Source organism: Dasypus novemcinctus, chromosome 14, assembly GCF_030445035.2.
Source record: "Dasypus novemcinctus isolate mDasNov1 chromosome 14, mDasNov1.1.hap2, whole genome shotgun sequence".
Classification (NCBI taxonomy): Eukaryota; Metazoa; Chordata; class Mammalia; order Cingulata; family Dasypodidae; genus Dasypus; species Dasypus novemcinctus.
The window spans coordinates 64,719,689-64,743,760 of record NC_080686.1 but is presented as its reverse complement, the minus strand read 5'-3'; the positions used below and the strand labels follow the sequence as shown (position 1 = coordinate 64,743,760).

The window sequence follows — 24,072 nt, the reverse complement described above, 5'->3', positions numbered from 1 at the left end:
TCTCACTGGCCTCCCCCTACTCCAGGTCCAGGTTCATGTTCACTGGTCTGAGAGGAAAAGGTCCAGAGAGGCTTTCAAATCCCTATTCCTTATTTTTCTCAGACCTACCCTGGGGTCCTGAGTTTGGTTTAAGTATAATCTTGAGGAAAGAAAAAACTATACCAACTGAGATTCCAACGTTCTTTCCAATCAAGTGACTACAATAAAAGATGTAGCTTAGAGAGGAAACATTAAGTAAATCTTTCATCAGAACCTTGACTTAGATTGGGTCAGGAAACAATGGCCCACATGGGCTGGGTGCTGTGTTTGTAGGTAACATTTTACTAAAGTACAGCCATGCTCATTTGTTTTTGCATTGTCTATGGCTGCTTTTGTGCTATAGTGGCAGAGTTCAGTAGTTCCAATAGCAACCATATTGTCTTCAAAGCATAAAATATTTATTATCTGGCCAATTACAGAAAAAGTTTGCAACCCTTGATTTAGATTGTCAATGCACTCAGACAGTCTTCAATCAGAGTATGTGCTTAGGGGCAGATTAGAATGTATAGTATGTTTGGAGATTTATGTAACATAGAGAATATAAGGACCTGTACAGAGAATATTGTATCTTCCAACTGTAAGAAATGGGGGAAATAGAGAAGGGATAGTTCAAAAAGAAAAGTGAAAGAGGCAGCAGAGGATGGGTGGGGAAGTCTATGTCTGTCTGTACCCCCAAGAATCCTATCAGACTCTAGCTGTGCAAGAGCTTGGCATCACCCATTACTAGTAGTGAGCAAACAATGGGGTTTGTGAACAAGTGCATGCATTTGCATTATCACATAAATGATTCATGGATTTAAAACTTCACTCCATTAATGTGGATAACTTAGAACTGACCTACTTCATTAATTCAGTAAGTATTCATTGAGTGCCTATGTACGCAGAGACTGTATGAGTTGCCCTCAAACTATCTAAATCTAGGAGAGGTGAGTATGAACAGAGGTAGGAAGGCCCAGGAGTCATGTGCTGATGTGCCTTAATCTTGGGGTACATGGAGGAGAGCACAGAGAGATAGGAGGAGAAAGATCAAATAGTAGAAGGCCTTGAATGCTGGCTAGGGAGTTTGAAATGTAGTCAGTGAAATGGCATACTCATATTTGGGCTTTAATTAGGATGTTGAGTGAGTGGCAGCATGTGGAATCAGGTAGAGGGTGAATGAGTAGATGTAGAGATACTAGTTAGAAGACTATTTCAGTAGGCTGGTATGGTTTGCAATAATAGAGAGGTGACAAGAGCCTCACATCAGCAATATCACTGGAAATGGAAGGAAAGACGGGTCTGAGAGTGCTGGTGAGGGTAAAATCAACCAAGATTTCAGCCTTCATTAAGAAGGATCCTAATTTGGAATTGAGGTGATTGGGAGGTTGGAGAAAATATTAATAGAAATAGAGAAGCCAGGTAGAGAAGTAGGTTCAAGCATCAAAAATAAGTTAAGTTTTACATATAATGAGTTGGAGATGCTTGTAAAATGCCCAGGGAAGACAGGAATGCTGAAAGAGACAGAGACAGATAGACAGACAGAAACACACACACAGATATTAGTGCTAGAAATGGAGATTTAGGAATTACCAGAGAAGACATAATCATTGAGCTGTAGACATAAACAACATCAACAAGAGAGTTAGTCTAGAAAGAGATAATTGCTGAAGAAACAACTACAGTAGGATTTCCGGGTAAAATAAAGGACACCTAGTTATATTTGAATTTCAGATCAGGAGCAAATACTTTTTAGCGTAAGAATGACCCATGCAATATCTGGGACATATTTATATTAAAACATTATTCATTTTGATCTAAAATTCAAATTTAACTGGGCATCCCCTATTTTTATTTGCTAAACCTGGCAACCTTAGATGTGGCTATTGCCCTAATTTCAGGATGGACATGAGGGGAAGAGCAGAATCAGTCTAGGAACAAGTAAAGAGGTCCCAGAAAAAAAACAGAAAGTTGTAGTATCATGGAATTAAAGGGCAGAGTGGGTTTTGGGAAGCTAAGAGAAAGGTCATAACCATTGCATCTTGCAACCTGGAACTCATTAAGGACCTTGGAGAAAGAAGATGAATATTTGGTTGTAGTAGGTTAAGGAGTAAATAAAGGAAGGGAGATGGACATAATCAGTTTTTTGTTTGTTTGGTTTTCTTTTTTTAGGAGGTACCAGAGATTGAACCTAGGATCTTGTACATGGGAAGTAGGTGCTCAACCGCTTGAGCTACATCTACTCCCCAGTAATCAGTTTTGACCTCTCCTTTAGGAAGTGTGATGGAGAAGAGAAGGAGAGAGATGGGATAACAACACCTAAAAGGGTAACAAAATGTGAGGCAGGTTTGACAGCTAAGGGAAGCTGAGGGTATTTTCCAGCTTCGGAGAAGGAGCCCATTCTAAAGATGTTCATGAGGAGTCGTGGATTTTTAGATGGCGTGAGCTATGGATGTGGCTGGAGGGGTGGATCAGGACATAAATGGAGGGATTAAGCATTGCATGGAGAAGGCTCCATATTCATTTGAGTCATGTAGGACAGAAGGGGAGATAGATGAGGATGTGGAGATTTTGAGACAAGAGAAAGGGGAGGTCTGCTTTTTATTGTGTTTTGCTGTCAGATTGTGCTATTGAGAGCATGTCTTAAGAAAGAAAGATTAGGGGAGCAGAGGAGGAAGACTCAGGCTTGAGATATTCCCTTCTTTGTTGATTGCTTAGGCCAGATATGATGAAGAGCTTAAAGATGCTTATAATTCATCCAAGGTAGAGCCATTTATCTCCCTCACGTTGTGTCTTTCTCTTGCTCAAGTGATCCATATCGATTCACAGAATAATTAATTTCTCACTAGGAAAGGGACAATGACACAAACAGATCGAACAGACTTGCTCTCCTTTATTTTGTTAAACCAGAAAACTCTGGCTGTGAAAAGATCCTGGCAATTTATCCATGTCCCCAGGCCTGGAAGGGGACAGCAGGGGTGCCTAGCAGCAGGCATTTTGGGGGACATGTGAAATTACTAGTCTGTGAGTTCCTACTCCCACCATGCAAATCATGTCATGTGGGGTTAATGGCTTTGCCATGTCACCCTAGCAAACCAGGAACTCACAGATGCACAGACAACACACACTGATCCCGACCACCTCTCTCTTTTTCTCTCTACTCTCCCGGAGACGGGTCAAAAGGTGTTCACATTATTCTGCCAAAAGGGGAGAAGGAGGGAAAGCAGCCTGCAATCTAAGCCTCTTTTTCTCTCTGCTGGCAAGAGTGGAGGTGCTTTTAGGAGCACAGGGAGGAAGCCATTTGCAGAGCTCTGGACGCCTGAGAAAGCTGAGAAAAAGAAAGAGTTATTTAAGGGAGGGGGTGGGGTGGTACTGTCCGCCTAGGGAAGCTCTTTAGTGCATCCACCTCCAGAGAACATTAATAACATTTCCAGCCCCTTTTCCTCAGCCCTCTCTCTGCCTCCCCCACGCCCCCAACACAAAGGCACAAATGAAATTCCTAAAAGTAGACTACTGCTGCCTGGTTATTTTTAGTATTTGCTGTTAGTATTTATCAAGTTTTTAGTGTTGATTTGTCCTCCCACCCCTTTTTTCTTCCTGTCTCTGTGTGCTGGGTTTAGGATTAAAGAAGTATGCCTAAGAAGCAGCTGGTGACCTCATAGGAGCTTCTCCTAGAGAGAGGAGACCATGGGCCTTTAAAATCAATCCCTCCCCCACCCCTCAGAGAGAAGAAAGATCAGTGGTATTCTACTAGCCTTGGAGAGCAACACATGAATTGGTGAAAACAAAACAATTAGAACATCTAGGTGGTGTTTAGTTAGGTCAAGGGCCCTGGTCAAGGAGCTGGGTCAAGGAATTCTTGCCTGGAAGAAATGCCATAATACAGATAAAAATGTGTCAGAGGGAAGCAGCTGTGGCTCAATCAATTGGGCTCCCATCTACCATATGGGAGGCCCTGGATTCGTGTCCCAGGGCCTCCTTGTAAGGCAGACTGGCCTGCATGCCACAGAGAGTTGACGGCTCATGTGCCATGGAGAGCTGATGACCTGTGCGCCATGGAGAGCTGACAGCCTGTGTGCCGTGGAGAGCTGATGCAGCAAGATGATGTGACAAAGGTAGACAAGCAGAACAGAAAAAATGCACAGCAAATGGTCACAGAGAACAGACAGCAAAAAACAAGCCACATTAGGGGGATAAATAAATACATACATACATACATACATAAATAAATCTTTTTAAAAAAATGTGTCAGAGGCCAGGGAAACAAGCAGAAATCAGGAGGAAGGAAGCAGCTGCCAGAAGAGAGAAGAGTGTTGAAAATCCATGCAAAGAATCAGCAATCTAAAGGAGCTGAAGGACTGGAGTAAGACAGGCAGACTGAACAGGCAGCAAGTAGGAGAGGAATAGGTGGAAAGGGTGGAGGATGGTGGCAAGGTCAGAGGAGGAAAGCTCTGCAGCACAGTAGTGAACTATGGCTCAATTTAGTAATGAGACACTGCTTGGTTATTTTTAGTATTTGTTATTAGTATTTATCAAGTTTTTCAGTGTTAATTTGTCCTCGCAACCCTTTTCTTTTCCAGGATGTAATGAGGGAAACCAACCTCACCCCTGGGGTAGTGTGAGAGAAGTCTGAGTTGGGAGCTAAGACTTCATTCGTACTGGGAAGTCCCCCAACACAGAGTCAGTAGAGACCACGTGGAGAGCCAGAGTGTGGTATTAGGAAAGGGCCAGTCAAGAGCCTAAACCTCCATCTCCAACTAGTAGTAACAAGGAGCCCCTTCCCCATTCTGGTGTCAATGGGCATATTGGAATGGTGTTAGAGAAGGCCTACTGAAACAGTGATTTATGTAAGATACAGAGTCTCATAACATAATGCTCTATATGTCCAGATTTCAATTAAAAAACACTCCTCATAACAAAAACCAGGAAAATCTCAACTTGAATAAGAAAATACAACTAAGAGACACCAACATCAAATGACACAAATATTAGAGTTATCTTCCAAAGATTTTAGAATAGCCATAATAAAAATGCTTCAATGAAAAATTACAAGCATTCTTGAAACAAATGGAAAATATTAAGGCACAGCAAAGTAATAGAAAGTCTAAGCAGACATATAGAAGATATAAAAAAGAATGAACTAGGAATTTTAGAACTGAAAAGTGTAATAAATCAAGTAAAAAAACCTCAATGGATGGGTTCAAGCATAAGGGATGTGACAGAGAAAAAGAAATAGTGAACTTGAAGAGAGAATAGAAATTACCCCATTTGAACAACAGAGAGAAAATATGCTGAGGGGAAAAAAAGATAGGGCCTTATGGACCAATGGAACTGTCATAAAATGTGTAACATTTGTGGCATCAGTTTCCTGGAAGGAATGGAGAAAAATGATGAGGCTGAAAAAACATTGAATAAAAGATGGTTGAAATTTCCCAAGTGTGGCAAAAGACATAGATCCATAGAATTAAGAAGCTAAGTAAACCCAAAACAAGATTAACCTAAAGGAATCCATGCCAAGACCCATCATAAACAAAGTTTTGAACAATAACATAAAGAAAAATATTGAAAGCAATGAGCAAGGAATGACTCTTCACCTATAGAAAGTAACAATTCATGATTTATCAGAAACCATGGAGGAAATAAGGAAGTGGCACAGTTTTCAAGTGCTGAAAGAAAAGAATTGTCAACCCCGAATTTTATATCCAGCAAAAATATCCTTTAAGAAGGAAGAGAATCCTGATATAGCAGGTCCTTTACCACAGCAAGGCAAAGCTTAGCCAGGTGGTCCTTGCACTAGCAGACTCTAAGGACCTCTTTTATTTCAGCCCACCCACCAAAATGGGAAATCACTGGCCCAGACTGGGGTCTCCTGTGTCATCTATACACCAGGAGTCAGGTGTTACTGAGGGGTCTTGCGAAAACATCTCCCTGTCCTTCCCCAGATTTGAAAAGTGAGAAGAAAACTCCCTAGTTGTTTTTCCCCCAAGGAACATCCTCCACTGCCAACAAGAAAGTTCTCTACACCAAGCACTATAGAGAACAACCTGAAAATGGAAGTCAGACCCTGAAATGATCCTGCCTTTTAATGAACCTACTTCTGAAGATCCAGAACCACATGACACTTTTTCCTCTCCAGTACTTTCTTTTAGGGTTCGTTCTTATTTTTTCTGTTAGTTCAGTGATTAAACAATGACTCAGCTGCAAGAATGATAGGATTATAATTCTTATGTTATTGTTTCATAAATGATATTATTTAAACTAAAAGAATGAAAGGAAGATTAAGACCTTCTAAGCTGAAGGAAATCTAAGAGAATTTGTCACCAGCAGATCAACTTAAAAGAAAGGCTACAAGAATTTCTCTAAACAGAAAGGAAATGATAAAGAAAAATAATAACCTTTGAACATCAGGAAGGAAGAAAGAATAATGCAAGAAGTAAAAATTGGAGTAAATGCAAAAAACTTTTCTTGTCCTCCTGAGTTTTCTAAATTATGTGTGATGATTGAAGTTAAAATTTTAACACTGTCTGATGTGGCTCTCAATTTATGTAGAGGAAATATTTAAGGCAATTGTTTTTTAAATAAGGGAGAGTATAGGGACATAAAGGGAAGTAAAGGTTCTACTTCAGCTGGTAAAATATTGACACTAGTAAACTGTGATAGGTTATATATATTTGATGTAACATCTGAGAGCAACCACTAAAAATGATATATAAATATGTACTCAAAAACACCACAGATAAATAAAAATGAAATTATAAAAATAAGTCTAGAAAAAGAAAGCAAAGAAACGGAACAAACAAGAGACAAAAAATAGAATGGCAGACTTAAGCCTAATATAGCAATAAGTGCCTTAAATGTAAATGGTCTAAATACAAGTTAAGAGACAGTGATTAACATGGTGGATTAGAAAAGTGACTCAACTATATGCTGTCTACAAGAAGCTTACTTCAAAGATAACAATATAGGAGGATGAAAGTAAAAGAACGGAAAGATACACCTTGCAAACATTAATCCAAAGAAAGTAGGAATGGTTATATTTATATCAGATAATGTCAACTTCAGAGGAAAGAAAATTTTCAGGAACAGAAAGGTACATTGCATAATGATAAAAGGAACAATCCACCAAGAAGACACACAAATCCTAAATATATATATGCAAACATACATATTTTACATGTAATTTCTAAAACAGAGCTACAAAATATGTAAAGCAAAAACTGATACAACTGAAAGGTTAAATAGACAAATCCATAATTACAGTTGGAGACTTAAACATACCTCTTTTAATGATTGATTGAACAACTAGATAGAAATCCAACAAGCATATAAAACACAGCAACACTATTAATCAGAAGTTCTAATTTACATTTATATAACCCAGCCAACAACAGCAAAAAAAATAGACATTCTCTTCAAGTACCAATGGAACATATATAAAGATAGACCTGAGCCATAAAACAAACCTCATTAAATTTAAAATAATTGAAATCATACAGAGGGTATACTCTGACCACAGTGGAATCAAACTGGAACTCAATAACCAAAAGATGACAGGAAAAATCCCCAAACACTTGGAAATTAAACAATAAACTTCAAAATAATCCATGGGTCAAAGAAAAGTTTTAAAGAAATTAAAAATTACATTAAACTGAATGAAAATGAAAATATATCAAAATTTGTGAGACTCAGCTAAAGCAGTGCTGAGAGGAAAATTTATAACACTAAATGTTTACATTAGAAAAGAAGAAAAATCTGAAATCAATAATCTAAGCTTCTACCCTAAGAAATGAGAAAAAAAGAGCAAAATAAATGCAAAGCAAGCATAAGGAAGGAAGTAATAAAGCACAGAAATCAATGAAGCTGAAAGAAAAATACTAGAGAAGATTAATGAAACAAAAAGCTGGATCTATGAGAAGATCAAGTAATTTGACAAATCTCCTATAGCATTAACAAAAGAAAAAGAGAGAAGACACAAAATTACCAATATCTGGAATAAGGCAGAGGATATCACTACAACCCCTCAGACATTAAAAGGATAACAGGAGCAGGAATACTACAAACAACTCTAACACATATAAAATTGACAACTTAGATGAAATGGACCAATTCTTTGAAAAGCACAAACTACTACAACTTGCCCAATGTGAAATAGATCGTTTGAATAGCCCTATAATTTAGGAAATTGAATCAGCAATTTAAAAATGCTGAAAAGAGAAATCTCCAAGCCCATATAGATTTACTAGAGAATTCTACCAAATGTTAAAAGAAAAATTAACAATTCTTTACAATATTATCCAGAAAATAGAAGAAGAGGGAACATGTCCCAATTCATTTTATGAAACAAGTATTATTCTGACATCAAAACCAGATGAATACAGTACAAAAAAAAAAAAAAAAAAAAAACAGAAAGCAAAAACAAAACCACAGGCCAATCTCTCTCTTGAACATGGATGCAAAAATCCTTAACAAAATATTAACAAATAGAATTTAACAATATAGAAAAATAATTATACACCATAAAAAAGCAGATTTATTCTATGGATGCAAGGCTAGTTCAGTATCTTAAATTAATCAGTCTATGTAATCCACTACATTAACAGGGTTAAGAAGAACAATCACATGATCATACTAACTGATGCAGAAAAAGGATTTTTACACAATTCAACACCTATTCATGATAAAACAAAAAACTCAGAAAAATAGGAATAAGAGGAGTATCCTCAACTTGATTAAGAACATTTACAAAATACCTACAGCTAACATTATACTTAATGGTGAAAGAGTAAATGCTTCCCCTCTAAGATCAAGAGCTAGGTAAGAATGTCTTTTCTTATCACTCCTATTCAACATAGTGTTGGAAGTTCTTCCCAGTACAATAAGGCAAGTAGAGGAAATAAAAGGCAGAAAGATCAGAAAGGAAGAAATAAAACTGTTCCTATTTGCAGATGAAATGATGATTTACATAGAAAAATCCAATGGAAGTTTTAGTTTTAGAATAAGTGAGGTCAGCAAGGTCGTAGGATATAAGATCAACATGCAAAAATAAATTGTATTCCTATGTATTTCCACTGAATACATGGATACCGAGATTAAAAATATAATACCACTTACAATTCTCAAAAACAGATGAAATACTTAAGTGTAAATATAGCAAATCATATATGGGACTTGTATGATGAAAACCACAAAACCCTCATTAAAGAAAGTAGAAGATCTAAATTGATGGAGATATATACCATGTTAATAGACTGGAAGACTAACATAGTAAAGATGTCAAAGCTCCCCAAATTGATTTTCAGTTTTAATGAAATTCTTCCCAAAATGTCAGCAAAATATTTTGTAGATAGCGTATAAAGAATTATGTAATCATAACTGTAATCAAGATATGGAAATGTTTCATCACCACCACACAGATCTTCCTCGTATTACCCTTTAGAGTCATGCTCACTCCCATTCCCCTTATCCCTAATACTGGTAACCACCAATATGTTTTCCATCTTTACAATTTTATTATTTCAAGAATGTTACATAAATGTATTTAACAGTATGTTATTACAGTTCTGATTATACCAATCTGTACATGCGATAAAATGACATAGAACAATAAATATATTTATTACATATGGATTTGCTTAAACAAATGTTGTTCCCTTTTTTGTTCTTGCACTTAATTTTTTATAAAATTATCATTGTGTATGGAGTCACCTGATACCTGCTTTTTTTCATTCAATATGAGGTTTTTAAAGTTAATCTAATTTGTGGGCTTGTAGCTGTGGTTTATTGATTTTTTCCCTGTTGTATAACATTCCACTATGTTTTACAACTCAATTTATTTCTTTGTTCTCCTGTTGATGTGTATTTGTGATAAATATAGCTCTTTGATGTTTTGAATAAAGCTGTTATAAACACTTTGTGTGTGTCTCTTGGTGCAAATATATAAGAGTTTCTCTAGAGAATATATTTTGCAGTAGATTTTCTAGGTTGGAGGATATGTGCATATTCAACTTCATAAGACAAGGTTAACCAGTTCCACTGTTATTATATCAACTTGTACACCCACCATCAGTTTAATTTCCATTTTGTGATTACAAATAAGTTTGTGTGTCCTTTCATATGTCTGTTCTCCATTTATCTTTTTCTCCTCTGTGACATGACTTTTCAGAGCTATGCCCATTTTTCAATTATGTTTTCTTTTCCTTACTGATTTGCAACTCTTCTTTACATAATCTGAACACTGGTTCTTTGTTGGTTTTATGTTTTGCAAATTTGTCAAAGATATTGGCTTTCATTTTTACTTTCTTTATTGTACCTTTTGTTGAGCAGAAGCTCTTAGTGTTAAGGGAGGCAAATTTATCACTTTTCCTTTATGGTTAGCACTTTTGGCTCTTAAGAACTTCTTTTCCATTTTGAGGTCAGAAATATGTTCTCCCATATTTTCTTCTAAAAGTTTTAATGTTTTGCTTTCCACAACTAAGTCCTTAATCCTTATGGAATTGATTTTTGGGTATGGCTCCTACTTGACTTCTGACTCGGCAAGTTATTATAAGCTTTATCACAGCTCTGTTCTCTTTTAATAGCCCAATAAATGAGAAAGTCAAGGGAAAAAACCTTCATTCACAATAATATTTGGGAAGATGGCTAATTCTCCCTTAGGCAGCCTTGAAAGGAAATGTTGCTAAAAATTACCTAGGTTTCCTTTGCTGTAGCAAGGCATTCTTGCCTTAGCAATTCTGTAAGTGCTTGAGTGTCACATGTTAAAAAAGCCAAAGAAACCCAAAACAAAAGCAGTGAATCTCTTCTCACCACTTGAACTATGACTCAGACCGTTTCAATGAGCTGTTTGGTGAGAAAGAAAGCATAAATTTAAAATGACTGTACAGAATTTAGAGTATGGGATCTGCTTTTAGAGAGGCAGTACAGTTTATTGGAGGTATTGCTGGACCAGGAGGTAGAAGATTTGGTTTTAAGCCCTGCTCTGTGATTACCAGTTGTGAAACCTCTTTGTATCATTTAGGATTATGTGCAGCTATGTGTAACAAGAACCTTTCTTCAGTGGCTTAACTGAGTAGAATTTTTTTTTCTCCTCTATCAAACCCAGAAGCAGGCAAACCCGGCCCAGTACAGGGGCTCCTTCTTTCGATTTAGTCTTCACAGTGTGTGGCTTTTGTCCTCATGCTTTTCACTTCATGGCTGCAAGATTTGCTTTTCCTCCAGCATTTTATCTATATTCTAAGAATGAAGAAGAGGAAGGGAGAAGAGCAAAAATGAACACCAGTCCTCCTTTAAAGGGTTTTCCCAGAAGCCCTACAAGTAACTTCTGCTTTTATATCCAGGCCCAAAACCTGTTCATTCTTAGCTGTAAGAGAAGCTTGGAACTGCAGTTTTGTTTTGTTTTTGAAATGCAGTTTTTAACAGGGTACATTGATATCCTGAACAAAATCAAGGTTTTATAAAGAAGAAGGGGAAACTAGATATCGCATAGGCAGCTAACAATGTGTGTCCTACTCTCTAAGCTTCTAGGGGACATGCCCACCCCCTGGCAGGGTTGTTTGGATGGCAGAATTGAAGATCAAATGCAAGAGCATTTGGTACACTATAGGATGTATTCCAAATCAAAGTGATAATATTTAATTTTTTTTCCTCAGAGAACAAATCCAATGTTAATAGGAATTAGAATTTAAAGTCTTAGGTAATCAATATGGCTGAATCTCAGCCCTTTTTCAGATATCTTCAAATACCTCAGGAATTAGTGTTTTTATGGGCACAGACTCTCAAATATCAATATTCAGATTATTGTTGAAAATAGTTGTAGTAGACAAATACAGTGAGGTTTAGTTCAGCAATGAGAAATCTGAGTGCTCTCAAAACTTTTGCTGAGAATGTCATGACACTGATACTGTCTTCTTGGATGATGGATACGTGATCTGAATGACTGCAGCTGTTCTTACATCCTGAGGAGAGGCAGCCTGAGAATGAATTCAATGCCAGAAAAGATGCATGCCAAGAGAAGGAAAGAGAATCAAATGATGCACAAACGTCTGGTTTCCTGAAATCTACTTCTATGATTATTCTTTTTTTTTTTTTCAGTTCAAGGAGCACAATATTTTCCTTCTTTTATTTATTCATTTGTATAAGCAACTTTGAGTTGTGTTTATCTGTGGCTTGCAATCAAAAGATTCCCTTAATGGTAGTTTCTATATATAATCCACGAAAAAATTATATATATATATATATATAATGGTTATTTTAATATGTTATTTATTATTTAAGTAATTTATATATTTTAAATAACATATTGTTTAGTATATTATACATGCATATATATATACATGCTTTTTTCCAGAATAAATGAGTTTATTCTGAAGTCTATAGTTCTTTTTAGATTAAAGCCATAAAATGCATGTCAGTAAGAATGCCTGTTTCTTCCTATAGTGAATTGCCTGCATAGCATCTGTCCAAAAGATTTTAGACTGTGGAATGCTTATGTATGGTTCCTGCTCTTTTGCAGGGCTGTGCCTATTATCCCTGTGGTAGAAGACTCAACCCTGAATACTTTGAGACGAAGACCAATTAGGCTGAGATATGTCAGTGTTCTTGTAGGTGTGTTTCCTGTTTCCTGTTTGCAAAGCCAAGTACAGAGGATATAAAAGTTCTAGCTTTACCTAACATTCTTACTGAACCATCAAATGTTCAAGTAAAATATTCATTAATTATGAGTGATCTCAGTTGCAGGGTTGTTGAATTGGTGGTGATAAAATCTATCGTGCTGCTTTGCAAGGCTCTGAGATCTGAGGTGCTGTGTAACTGCATACTGTGAGTTACTTTTTTAACCTCCTAAAATACCTTGGTTTTAAGATGTATAAATTATGACTCAAAATGCAAACATGTTATGTACTGGTTAAGTTGGTATGTCTTTATGTGTTTGTATTTGGTGAGTAGAAAATGCTAGCTTGTTTCCGGCATTAAAGCTTTGTCATGGGGCATACATGTCTATTTTTAAATCTTGATGAATTTGTGTGTTATTTAAAAGAAAGGTGAGCACCCATTCTAATTTTTTTTAAAGTTCCTGTTATTTCCTATTGTGACTCTTACTAAATGTAAAACTTATTCAAATATAAGAGATTTATTTAAAAACACTTAGGAGATATGATAACAAAGTAAAAACACGAAGTGTTGCTTCCGCCGGGGGGAAAGGCAATACATAGCCCTCCTTACTTTTCAGAATTTATTCATTTGATATGAAAAATTGAGGAAGATATTTTTCAGCAAGTAGATGGAATTTCTAATTCAGAAAAGAGTCTTCTGTATTTCTATTGTAATATAATTACTGTGGCAACACCAGCAACAGTGAATTTCCTGCTAAGCAAGGGACATAATTACTTTCCTAATTTGTTGATATTGGTCTCAAACGCTATCTCATTGAATGTTTAGGAAATTAGCTTTTCAGGAAGGGAAATCTACTGGTATATGAATTTCTTGGAAATTTTCCAAATTAAATTAATGGCCCCTGATGAGAGCCTGCCAAGACTTGTAGGCGAGGTGGTGTAGCTTAGGCTTCAGTAATATTTTGTGTGTCTGTTTGTAAATAAGGCATGAATATTTCTCTAATATTTACTTAGCCAAATAGTTTTGTATGAAGAACAAATGGCAAAAATAAAATAATTGTGGGCAAGAACAAAATCTTCCTTTGTATTTTGCTGAGAGGGTAGGGAGATAAGTTGATGGAAATGAATAACGGCCTCAGTTCTTTCTCATCCTATTTTCTTCATCCCCATTAAGTCTCTATGGTTTAATTAAGTATTAGATGAGCAACATGATTTATCTGGATATAACAAGAAAGTGAAAGTGAAACCCTTTATTCCAAACTTGGTAGACCTGTCCTTTTGATATGAACTATAGAACAGTAATAAAATATTTGAAGTTACGTTAAACAAAATCTAATGTTTTTTTCTCATGCCTTTCAGAACTAAGTTTCAACCCCCTAGCATTTCTACTGGAGACCAAGATAGAACTGTGCATTCAAACAGGTAGTGATCAGGCAGCCTGAGAAACTCTCTTCTTGTCATATTCTGGTCGAACTACTTATGGATATGCAACCATAGAAATGATAGCAGCCCTTACATTAATTTTTTAGACTTTCCTGATATAAAACTAAGTAATAGGAAAATGTGTATTCTTGCCTAAAGACAGTAAAGCATGAGAGTAATTTAAGACAATCCTTGACACAGAGGTGTGGCACATCAATCTGTTTGCTCCTGGCTTCTGGTCATTTCTGCCCTTCTTCAAGCATCTGGGTCTCTCTTCTTTGTCTGGGATTTCAGGGACAGGTAATTCCCTTCTACAATGAGTCCCAAATAAACTCTATTTCATCTCTGTTTTATGTGAAAAGAGTTTGTACCACAGTTGCACAGCATCAGCCAGATCCCAGGGAGGACGATTTGGTTGAGAAGTTGACAGAAAAGCTCTTAGCAAAACAAAAGAGCTACTCCTTGCTCTGCCAGTCTTGGTTCAAGTGTCTGGTGGACGAGGCAGGGATTGGGATGACCTCTTAACAGTCCATCCTTCCTAACTGGGGCTTTCCAAAAGGATGGACTAAATTAGCAAATACTGTCCAGATTTCTGGGATTTTGCTCAAGAATTCCAGATACTCTAGTAAAAATTGCCTGATGGAAGAGCTCCTGATAGCAATAGATATGGGGGATATATGTAAAGAAATTATTTTAAAGTGAGGTATAGGAATAGACTCTAGATTTACAATTACTACTGATTTCCTGTTATCTGGGTATCTCTCTTTAGCTCCCTTAATCCAGGATCATTTTGTCTGCATTTCCCAGAAATCCATACTCTTTCTCCAGGATCCCCATGTAACTAGTTTTTAGTTATGTGATGGTACATGGAATTATATATTTTTTTGTAATTTCTGCACTGAAGACCTCTTTCCTCTTCCTCTTAAAAAAAACAAAAAGCTGTTAGCCTGGGAGTTCATTACTTTGCCTTCAATTTTTCATATATTCCCCTATATCAGAGAACACCCATCTTGTCATTAGAATACCTTCCATTCAGGAACAGTAAAGGGGAGAGATTATTTTAGGGGCTGGGACTACAGGACACCAAGTATCCAGCAGATAAAGTATGCTTCCAGATGTTTTCAAATATAGACATAGAGACAAATATTAATCATCCAAATAATTGATTCCTTGCCAACCTTCTACTCAGTTATTTTCTTAATGGAAAAATAATAAATTAAGTGAAAAAGAAATCAAACTGCTTTTTCATTTATATGTAGAAAAAGAATAGAAAAAGAGCAGCTTATCTGCCAGCAATTTTGCAACAAGTTGTTTTAGTGTCATGTAAACATAAGAAAAGTGTAGTTTGCAATAGATACATGATTGTTTTTATTAATCAAGAAGTGTTGATTAAATACTTTTTAACTTGATCCCTAGGGAGAGAGATATGGTATAAATGGACTCACATACTTGACAACAGATCATGGTCTTAGAAACAATTCATTTATTCGTTCAATAAGTATTTACTGATCACTTACTATGTGGTCGCACCATGATAGATGATGGAAATATTAATGACGAGCAAGGCAGGCATGGTTTCTGCCTACAGTTGTACAGTGTAGGGGTGGGGAGGAGACATTGATCAAATAATCTCACAAATATACTTTTAGTAATATGGTAAGTACTATGATGGGAAAAAATGGATTGGGTACTACACCTAATCTCAGTGGTGATCAGTGAAGCTTCGCTGAAGAAATCTGAAGGAGTTAGGGGTGGGTAGAGGAGTGTTCTGGGCAGAGGGCCTGGGGTAGAAGGGAGCACTAAGGTATACTAGGAACTGAACCAAGGCCAGTGTTGTTGGAGAGTAAAGGGCTACAGTGTCAGGCAAGGCTAGAGAGGTGATAGGGCCACTGGCTCATGAAAGACTTAGGTAATGAATGAATGAGTGAATGAATGAACAAACAAACATGGACACTTTATAACACAAATGTGAGTCCTACCCTCTCCTGTTACTAGTATAAACTAAAAGGATTTTTTGATAGTATGATGACTCTGCTGTTTGGGAGAAGATACTTGTTCATTAACCCATTCAGCCAAAAACAACAACAACAGCAACAAGAGAAAGTCCCTGTTCCCATTCTACAGGGATCTTATGTTCTAGATAATATACCAGTAAGCAAATATATAGGCTTCATAGTAAATTTTAGTTTATGAGTAAGTGGTGTGGGTATGCGTGATCTTTAGATGGAATTTAAAAAATTATTTTAAATACATATTGTATTACAACCAAATGCAGTTTTTCCTCTGTTTAGCTAAATAAAGTTACATGCTCTAGCAATACTAAGACGATGCTCAGCACAGGTATTCTTTATAGGACACGATTCAAAGACTTTGGAGGAACACCAAGAGAGGAAAATACCAGAGGGAAGCTGTGGGATTTGTATTCATTTGTTCTTGTTTCTGTGAAGTTAGTAATACCACTGCCCTCAGTGTACCTCACCACCTCTCCTGGAGTGTTGGGGGAGCATGAGGGGAGAAATGAAAAGCCCTAAAGGATTACTGAGTCTAACACGAATTAAGAGGGATCTTAGACACAGAGTATTTCAGAACTTTTCTATTTCTTTTATAAAAAAAGTTTAGTATACCGTATTATATACTTAATATATTTTATAAATTTCTAAAAAAGGATTCACATCTTACGATTGATACACAAATTTAAGGAGAGATATTTATTTCCCACCCTCCAAAAAGCCATTATTAAATTGATGGTGCCTCTTCAAATAGTCAGTGACTTACAAGCCAGAAAATAATACATACCTGGAACCTTGTTTGACTTTTTCAATTTTGCCTATTTTTTCTGAAGATCTGCTTGAAGACTTCCCAATGGAAATGCTTGCAGATCCACATATAAAGTTTTACCATTGATGGTGTTAAACCAGGGCACCTGGGAAGGTTTCGTTCAGGTCTTGGTTACAAAATTCACAAGGGAGGGTAGTTCATTAGATCAAACAAAGTATAATAATTATCTGTTAAAATTTTCAGGAATTTCCTTGTTTCTGAGTTTTAGATTGTATGAATTAAAGTGGTTATTTTTTATGTGCCTAGAGTTTCAGTTCTGAGAGGAATGATGGAAATGTTAGTCTCGTACTTTAATTTCCACAATCATCTATTTTTCTCACCCTTTTAAGAAAATGATCCTTGCCTACTCACCTCAACAGGCCTTGTAACATAAAAACCACAACAGTTTCTTTACAGTCTCGTACTTTAGTACAGGGTTTCTCATTGTTGCACTGACATTTTGGACCAGATGATTCTTTTTTGTGAAGGGTTGCTCTGTGTATGTAGGATATTTAGCAGCCTTCCTGGTGCCAGTAACACACCACTAGTCATAGTAACCATCTCCAGATATTGCCTCATTTTATTTCTTAAAGCCTTATAAAAATTTTGCCCTCGAGATTTAAAACTTAGTGGTGCAACTACTTTTTTAAAGCTACATTTATGGGAATCTTAATGCTACTAAAGTCTCCAACTCAGTCAGCTCCAAGAATTAATAGCCTTTTGGTGACACACAGAAACTTAAAAGAGGCACTTTTAATAAGTTCAATTCTTACTTTATAGGTAGCCGAGAAGAACAAAGAAAAGAATGCAGCTCTTATGCTCTGGTGATAGTACTTGACATTTTAGTGTAATTTGTTATAATAGTTTATTGGTTTAATGTTCCCTTAATATCTGTAGTTTAATTAAAGTTCCTGAAAATGGGAAGAATGTGTTCTCTTTATCTCTTGGTAAGCTAGGATATGGTATTTCAAAATCACTTTAATCATACATGATTAGATCTTCTAAAGGGGGCCTTTTACTATACTATGGTATATGGGAGGACTTAAGATGACATGTTTCAACATATAACTGATATAACCATTAACAAAACTATTTTAAAATTTTCTTTTTACTATTATTATTTGCTTCATTGCAAGGCCACCTGCCCCAAAGTGTTGCTTATAGTTCAAAGGAAACCAATATTATCTTGTAAAATAGAGCTTTCTCTCAGGTCACTATCATGTTCAGGAATATAACAGGACTTCCATTGTCTCAAAATTAAAGTTCTAATTCCTTTCCTTTTCATTTGAGGCCCTCTACTAACCAGCTATAATCCACCTTTTCAGATTTCATCTCCATTACCTCCATTCGCCTGTGTCCTTTTAGCATTCTCCAACTACATTGAGACAAGTAGCCTGGCACATCCTTGCATTTTTCTGCCATCCTAGCTTTTCTCATGTTGTTTCATTCCCCTAGAGTGCCCTTTGCTCTTTCTCTCAAATTCCTATCCAACCTTAAGAATCTTTTCTTCCATGAAACTTTTCCAGATTTTCTCAGTTGGAATTAATCTCTTTTTTTCTTTCTCTATAATGCTTTGAAAGCACTAGACTAGTGCTTCTCAAACCATCTGTGGAAAGGGTTAAATTTTTAAAAAATTTTCCGATTAGTCTCAGGCCAACACATGTCTTCCTGTCCATGATCCCTAATTGGATCCTGCTACGTGAGATTCTGGCAATATCCAAACTGGTCTATATCTTATTCAACAAGATGAACACACTGATAACACATTTTGATGACGCAGCATTGTCCAATTTCTGTAAAAGTTTTAAAGTAATTACTCTCAATGTCTGTACTTATTGCACTCTATTAAGTAGCAGTCATAGGGTGATACTCGTCTACAGACCACACTTTAAATAGCACTGCCCTTAACTATAAGCTCCTGAGGTCAGTCTCAGGTCTGGTTTTTTCATCATTATAACTCCAGCACCTGGTATCGCCTGTCTCATAGTAATCACATTTATTACATTTAAAAGATGAGAGCACCTGTCTCAAAAGTTCTTTAGTAGCTTGGACCAAATCTTGACCACTTCTTAGCACTTGTAGGACTATCACAATGTCCTGCCTATATCAGAAAATAGGAGTAAGTGAGAATATCAGACTGGTTTATTTTTAAAGTATATGCTTTTCAGTATAAAATCTAATGAAATAAGACCTAAGCCCAACCTGGTCTAACTTTTATAAATAAAGACCTCTTGATCAATAATTTTCTTTTAGTAGGTAGTTGTGAAAAATTCACTGAATTCAAGTTCACTAACTAAAATATGAGAAGCATAAAAGAAATCCAAAATATTTAGCTTGTCAAATAGCAACATAAAATTGAGTTATGAGTGTGTGTTTGAGAGAAATGTGTTCCAATACAAAAACAACCCTCACAAAAACAAAACTATATTTAAACCCAAAATGGCTTTCTTTTATGCAGCTCAAGGGGATACATTGAAACTCTTGAACATTCCAAAATTGTATTTCCAAAAATGAGAGTCATAGGAAATTAGTTTAGCATCCACCACTATTGCTTCTACTGGGAAAAACACCTGGGATATGAGTAGCATTTTTCAACATTTCTAATGTGAGAGATTCAGAATAAATTTCTTGAGAATGATATTTGAACATATGTTTCTAACTTTCAGTAGTTCGAGTATCTTTATGAATTGGTAAAAAAGAGTTGCAGTTGAATGTTGATATTTCTCATTGAATATTTCATTATATTAACGTTAACAGCCAAGAAAAAGACATTTACTATATGTTTTTCCCATTAGCCACTTACTTTTCCATGGAACATTTGTTATTTCAGAGAAACATATGGCATATGACCAGAACCATAATTAGTAACATTTGGAAGTTACAGGAATTTGAAATTTGATCATTTCTAGCTTTATTAGATCAGTGGCTTCCCCTGAGATTTAAAAGCAGCAAATATAGATCCTATGGGTGCTTCTGGATCAACTTTTTTTCCTCCTTTTCCAACCATGGTATTTGCTTATTTTGATGAAGTAGCTGTTTGAAGGGTCTTATGTAGTGCTTTCTGAGTGCCAGAAGGAAGTACTGCTTTAAGCACTTTACATACATCAGCTCATTTAATCATTACAATAACATGTGAGAAAATAGTCACAAAGAAATTAATTGGCCCAAAGTCACTTTAGTGGGAAATTGTGTAGTTGGAATTCACCATCGGAAGTCTGGCTCCAGAGTCTGTGTTCTAACTTTTATGCAGTACTGTCTCTTGTGCAATATTCCTCCTTTAAGGAGATTAAAAGTTCTGGAATTCCATTGGTAGAATCCTGCTGAAGAGGTAATTTTTTGTAAACTATTTCTGCCTAATGGTTACTTTATTAGTTGGGAAATGCTGAGTAACTGGGAAATGTTGAGTAACTAGGAAATACTGGGTAACCAGGAATGCTGGGTAACTGGGGAATGCTGGGTAACTGGGGAATGCTAGGTAACTGGAAGAGAGGGGCAAGAAGCCATTAGTTGGCAGCTAACCCTAAGCAACATCTCAGAGGTTGTAAACCAAAGAGGTCTCTTTAATACAGAGCCTGGGTCTGGTCTGTAGTGTCAGTGAGCCCTACCCCACCCCCCAGGATCCCAAAAGTGTTGTTATCTTTGAATCAAAAGGATGAATATTCAAAGAACTCTTTCACTCCAAATCTTGAAGTGTATTTAAAATTCACCATTTTTCTAGCTACGTACACCTTTCTAAAAACTGAGAGGAAACATTCTAGGGAGAATTGTGCACATATTTGCTTATTTTTTTATTCAAGACTTGAAGACGGAGGGCGGGTGGTTCTGCAGGGAATCCTTAGACTACAGTAGATTTACCACTGAGTTCTAATACACATCCCAGTTAGGGGACAAAGTATAATCACTTTCTCTTTCTGTTGGGAGCCATAGTTGCTGTGGCTAATTATTCACAGAAGTAAGGCAAATCATCTCATCAATTGCAAAATATATTTTGCCCCAAAATACATTGTGTTACTAAAGCAGTTATTAAGAACTGAAAATGCAACATTGCTTAGCAACGTGTATAATAGTATTTACACTTTTGAGCAAAAGCAGCAAGAAATATGTCTTATAAAGGTCTCGGTGAGTATTTTCATTTTCCTCTCATCTAACTTTGCTTGTTAAGCAAAGTACTTAGACTGTGTTTTGGTGGGATGGGTTTAGATATACTCCCTTAAGGAAGAGATCAGCTGTGAAAGTTGGTACCAGCCCGATTAGAACCAAAAAAGGAAATTAGGCCACAAGGAAGAAAAAGTAGAAAATGAATTCTACAACTCTAGTGTTCTGTAGATTTCTGATTTTCATTGCTAACAAACATGTCATGGTGATGATGTCACCTTGTGAAATGTGATACTTTTCAGGCTATTCGATTTGTTGACTCTGGTCTTTCAGGCAGCAACCAGAGTCTGTAATAACCCAAAGTGAACATAATTCCTATTTTCTCCTAGTGAAAGGGCAATACTCACTAATAACAAAGTTAGCACACCCCTGTCATTTACTTTTCACCATATGTGCTGGAGAACAAGTTGGTGTAGAGAGACAATTTGAGCTGGATGGACTCCTACCCAAGCCTTCTTTTCTTTCCCTAAATTACGACAGAAACTGTACATCTGAGAATCCTGGCATTCCTCTACCTCTACTATGCTTGCTTTGTCTTAAATCCTGGTGTTCTAACTTGGATTCCACAGTGACAGGGAGCAAGAGATCCCAGAAGTTGGAGCCATCTTACAAGAAAGACCATCTGTAAAGATACTTGAACAACTGTGGGAGGAAAGATGGGCTAATCTTTCCCCATACAAACAATGGGAAGAGTCAGTTCACCATTAGAACAGAGGCAGCCGTTAATCCTGAAAGGGAGAGATGAACAATAATTGATGTCTGTTCAATCTTAAAACAAGTGGAGGAGCTTTTGGTATTTGAATCAGTGAAAGGATTGTTTACATCTACCCCTCATCCCCACCCAGGAAAGAGGTCTTGAAGCTATACATTTCCTCCCAGTTTCAGTTTTTGTTACTTTCCCATGTCTTTGGCTTTGCTTTTGCTTTGTTTTGTCTAGAAGCACTAATTAATTATGGACCCAGTTCCTCTGTACACTTGCTAATTGAATGTTTCGAAAAATTGCTTTATGCTGACTTCAATAATGAAGAGAGAATTAAGATACCAAGATGTGCTGGGAAAGAGAGAGACCATAGTGACCATGGAAATCCAGCAAAGATCACCCAAGATATCTTTTATCCCAGTAACCAGTGGGAGACAGAGCCCTGGGACAGACAGATTAAAGGAAATACTCACCATGGAGGGATGAAAGGGACAAGGACAACAAGAGAGTCCATTCCTGAACAGAATATTTGCGAGGAGGGAAATCCTGTTCTAAGCCACGTTGGCTGGTGTTGGAGAGGGGCGCAGTTCCCTAAAAATAAGGTGAAGGGCCAGGACTGTGAAGTCAGACATACTGACATCTGTGTGTGGATTCTGCCATTTATTAGCTATGGAAATGGGAGGAAGTGACTTTAATTCTCCGAGCATTCAGACATTCATCTGTGAAATGAAAAATAACAGTGCTTTTCTCATAGACTTGTGAAGAAGTGTGAGATCAAATTGGTTAGAGTGCCTAGCCCCAATCCTGACATAGCAAACTCTCAGTAATGGCTAGCCATTATTATGTAATAATGTTGTTAATTTAACAGTGTAATAGCAATGAAGATATTAAGGCAGGTAAATTCTTGGCATAACTTGGCACGGCTGACTCTAATGCATGTTGTAGGAGAATCATTGTTCCCATTCTTTCCTCTCTACTCACTTTCTGGCCAGTTTGTTTTCTCCCCTCATTCCCTCCCACTTCCACTCTTCTTTTTAGGGAAAGGAAAGGAATTTAAAAATTGATTAAGAAAGTTGCAGCTGTTCAGCCAGGGCCTTTGGTTGTTGGGCTATAGACAAAAGTGGGAAATGCTGAACAAGGCCCCCAGAACACAGCTGGCCAGGAACCCAAGGAAACCTTTTCCAACATGACCTTATATCTTCCAGTTCCTCTCCTTATTTGGCATAGGTAATTTGCAATTTGAGACTCTAAATTTTCTCCCCAACTAGAATGTAAATCTTCTTGGTGGCAAAGATTTTTGTCTCTTCTGTTCACTTCCAATTTCCCAGTGTCTAGAACTGTGCCAAGCACCTGGTGTGGCTTGTCTTTTTTTTTTTTTTTAAGAAACTTGGTGTCTGTAACAAAATTTATCCCTGAGGCTCAGGAGAGAGGAACAGGGCCCATGTGTTACAGTGTGTTTCTGTGACAGCCTTTTGGACTGGTGTCCACTGCGGGTCGAGAGACACTGATTTTGACGCAACTGCACAGACAATCTTACATGTGATGTAACTGAGGTAGCCTTTGGGGTAAAGTGGATGCTTTGTATATTATCAATGAGTAGAAAGTAGTTTCAGTATAGGTACTTATCTAGGCTTTTAGATGCAGGGTAGAACCCTAAGATAACCCCGGATATCAGGGTGTCAGTGTTAGATCAGTTGATTAAAAGTAGCTTTGAAGATATCAATATAGTCTTATGTTTATATTGATATATGTGAATATGCATGCTATGTGTATGTATATGCATATGTATGTATGTATATATACATATATACACAGAAATGTAAAGAAATATAGGTATGTGTGTATACATGGGTTAGTATACATACATATTATTTTCTAGCTCTGTCCATTAAGAGGGCCTGGAAGCAATGACATACCAGTAACAACCGGCACACCTAGCTCCAAGATCTTGGTTTCCTAATACTATTCACTAATAAAAGGAATGAGGGATCCCTGGAGAAATGTCTGATTCTAGGACTGGGGCAGGGAAAATATAAGATGAATTTGGAGCATTGTGTAGTGCCAGAAAACTTAAAAGTGCTGAAAAAAAATTTAAAGGATGGGAACATGTCAAAAGAATATAGGATTCAATCTGAAAGAGCTCCCAATAGCTGGAACGATGTGAACAACAAAATATGTAATGATATTATTAGATTATACCTGAAAGAATAAAATAAATGAGCCCATAGTAATATAAAGGTTAGACTCAATCAATCAATCAATCAATAAATGGGATTTAAGGGACAAATTTCCCCTACAGAAGAATTCCAAACAATAAATATAGAAGAAATGACAGAATAGAAAATCATCATCGGAAAA

At 36.7% G+C, this 24,072-nt stretch overlaps 1 protein-coding gene and 1 non-coding gene across 17 annotated transcripts in view; one reads left to right on the top strand and one right to left on the bottom strand.

Annotated features, from left to right (window-relative positions):
• NCALD (neurocalcin delta) overlaps nt 1–24,072 on the top strand; it is a 420,474-nt gene that overhangs the window by 225,922 nt on the left and 170,480 nt on the right. For 4 of the 16 annotated variants that reach the window (XM_058275830.1, XM_058275833.1, XM_058275831.1 and 1 more), the window contains one exon: nt 12,742–12,828. The exons of 9 other annotated variants lie outside the window; for them this stretch is intronic. The gene's annotated coding sequence lies outside the window, so the exon portion shown is untranslated. Of the gene's footprint in view, nt 1–12,523; nt 12,829–24,072 lie in introns of all 16 variants that reach the window. 3 more of the 16 variants (XM_058275836.1, XM_058275839.2, XM_071207956.1) reach the window with 1 other exon arrangement.
• Nucleotides 23,103–23,238, bottom strand: LOC131273387 (small nucleolar RNA SNORA5). The gene has a single exon (XR_009180583.1). It is a non-coding gene; the product is annotated as a small nucleolar RNA SNORA5 (small nucleolar RNA).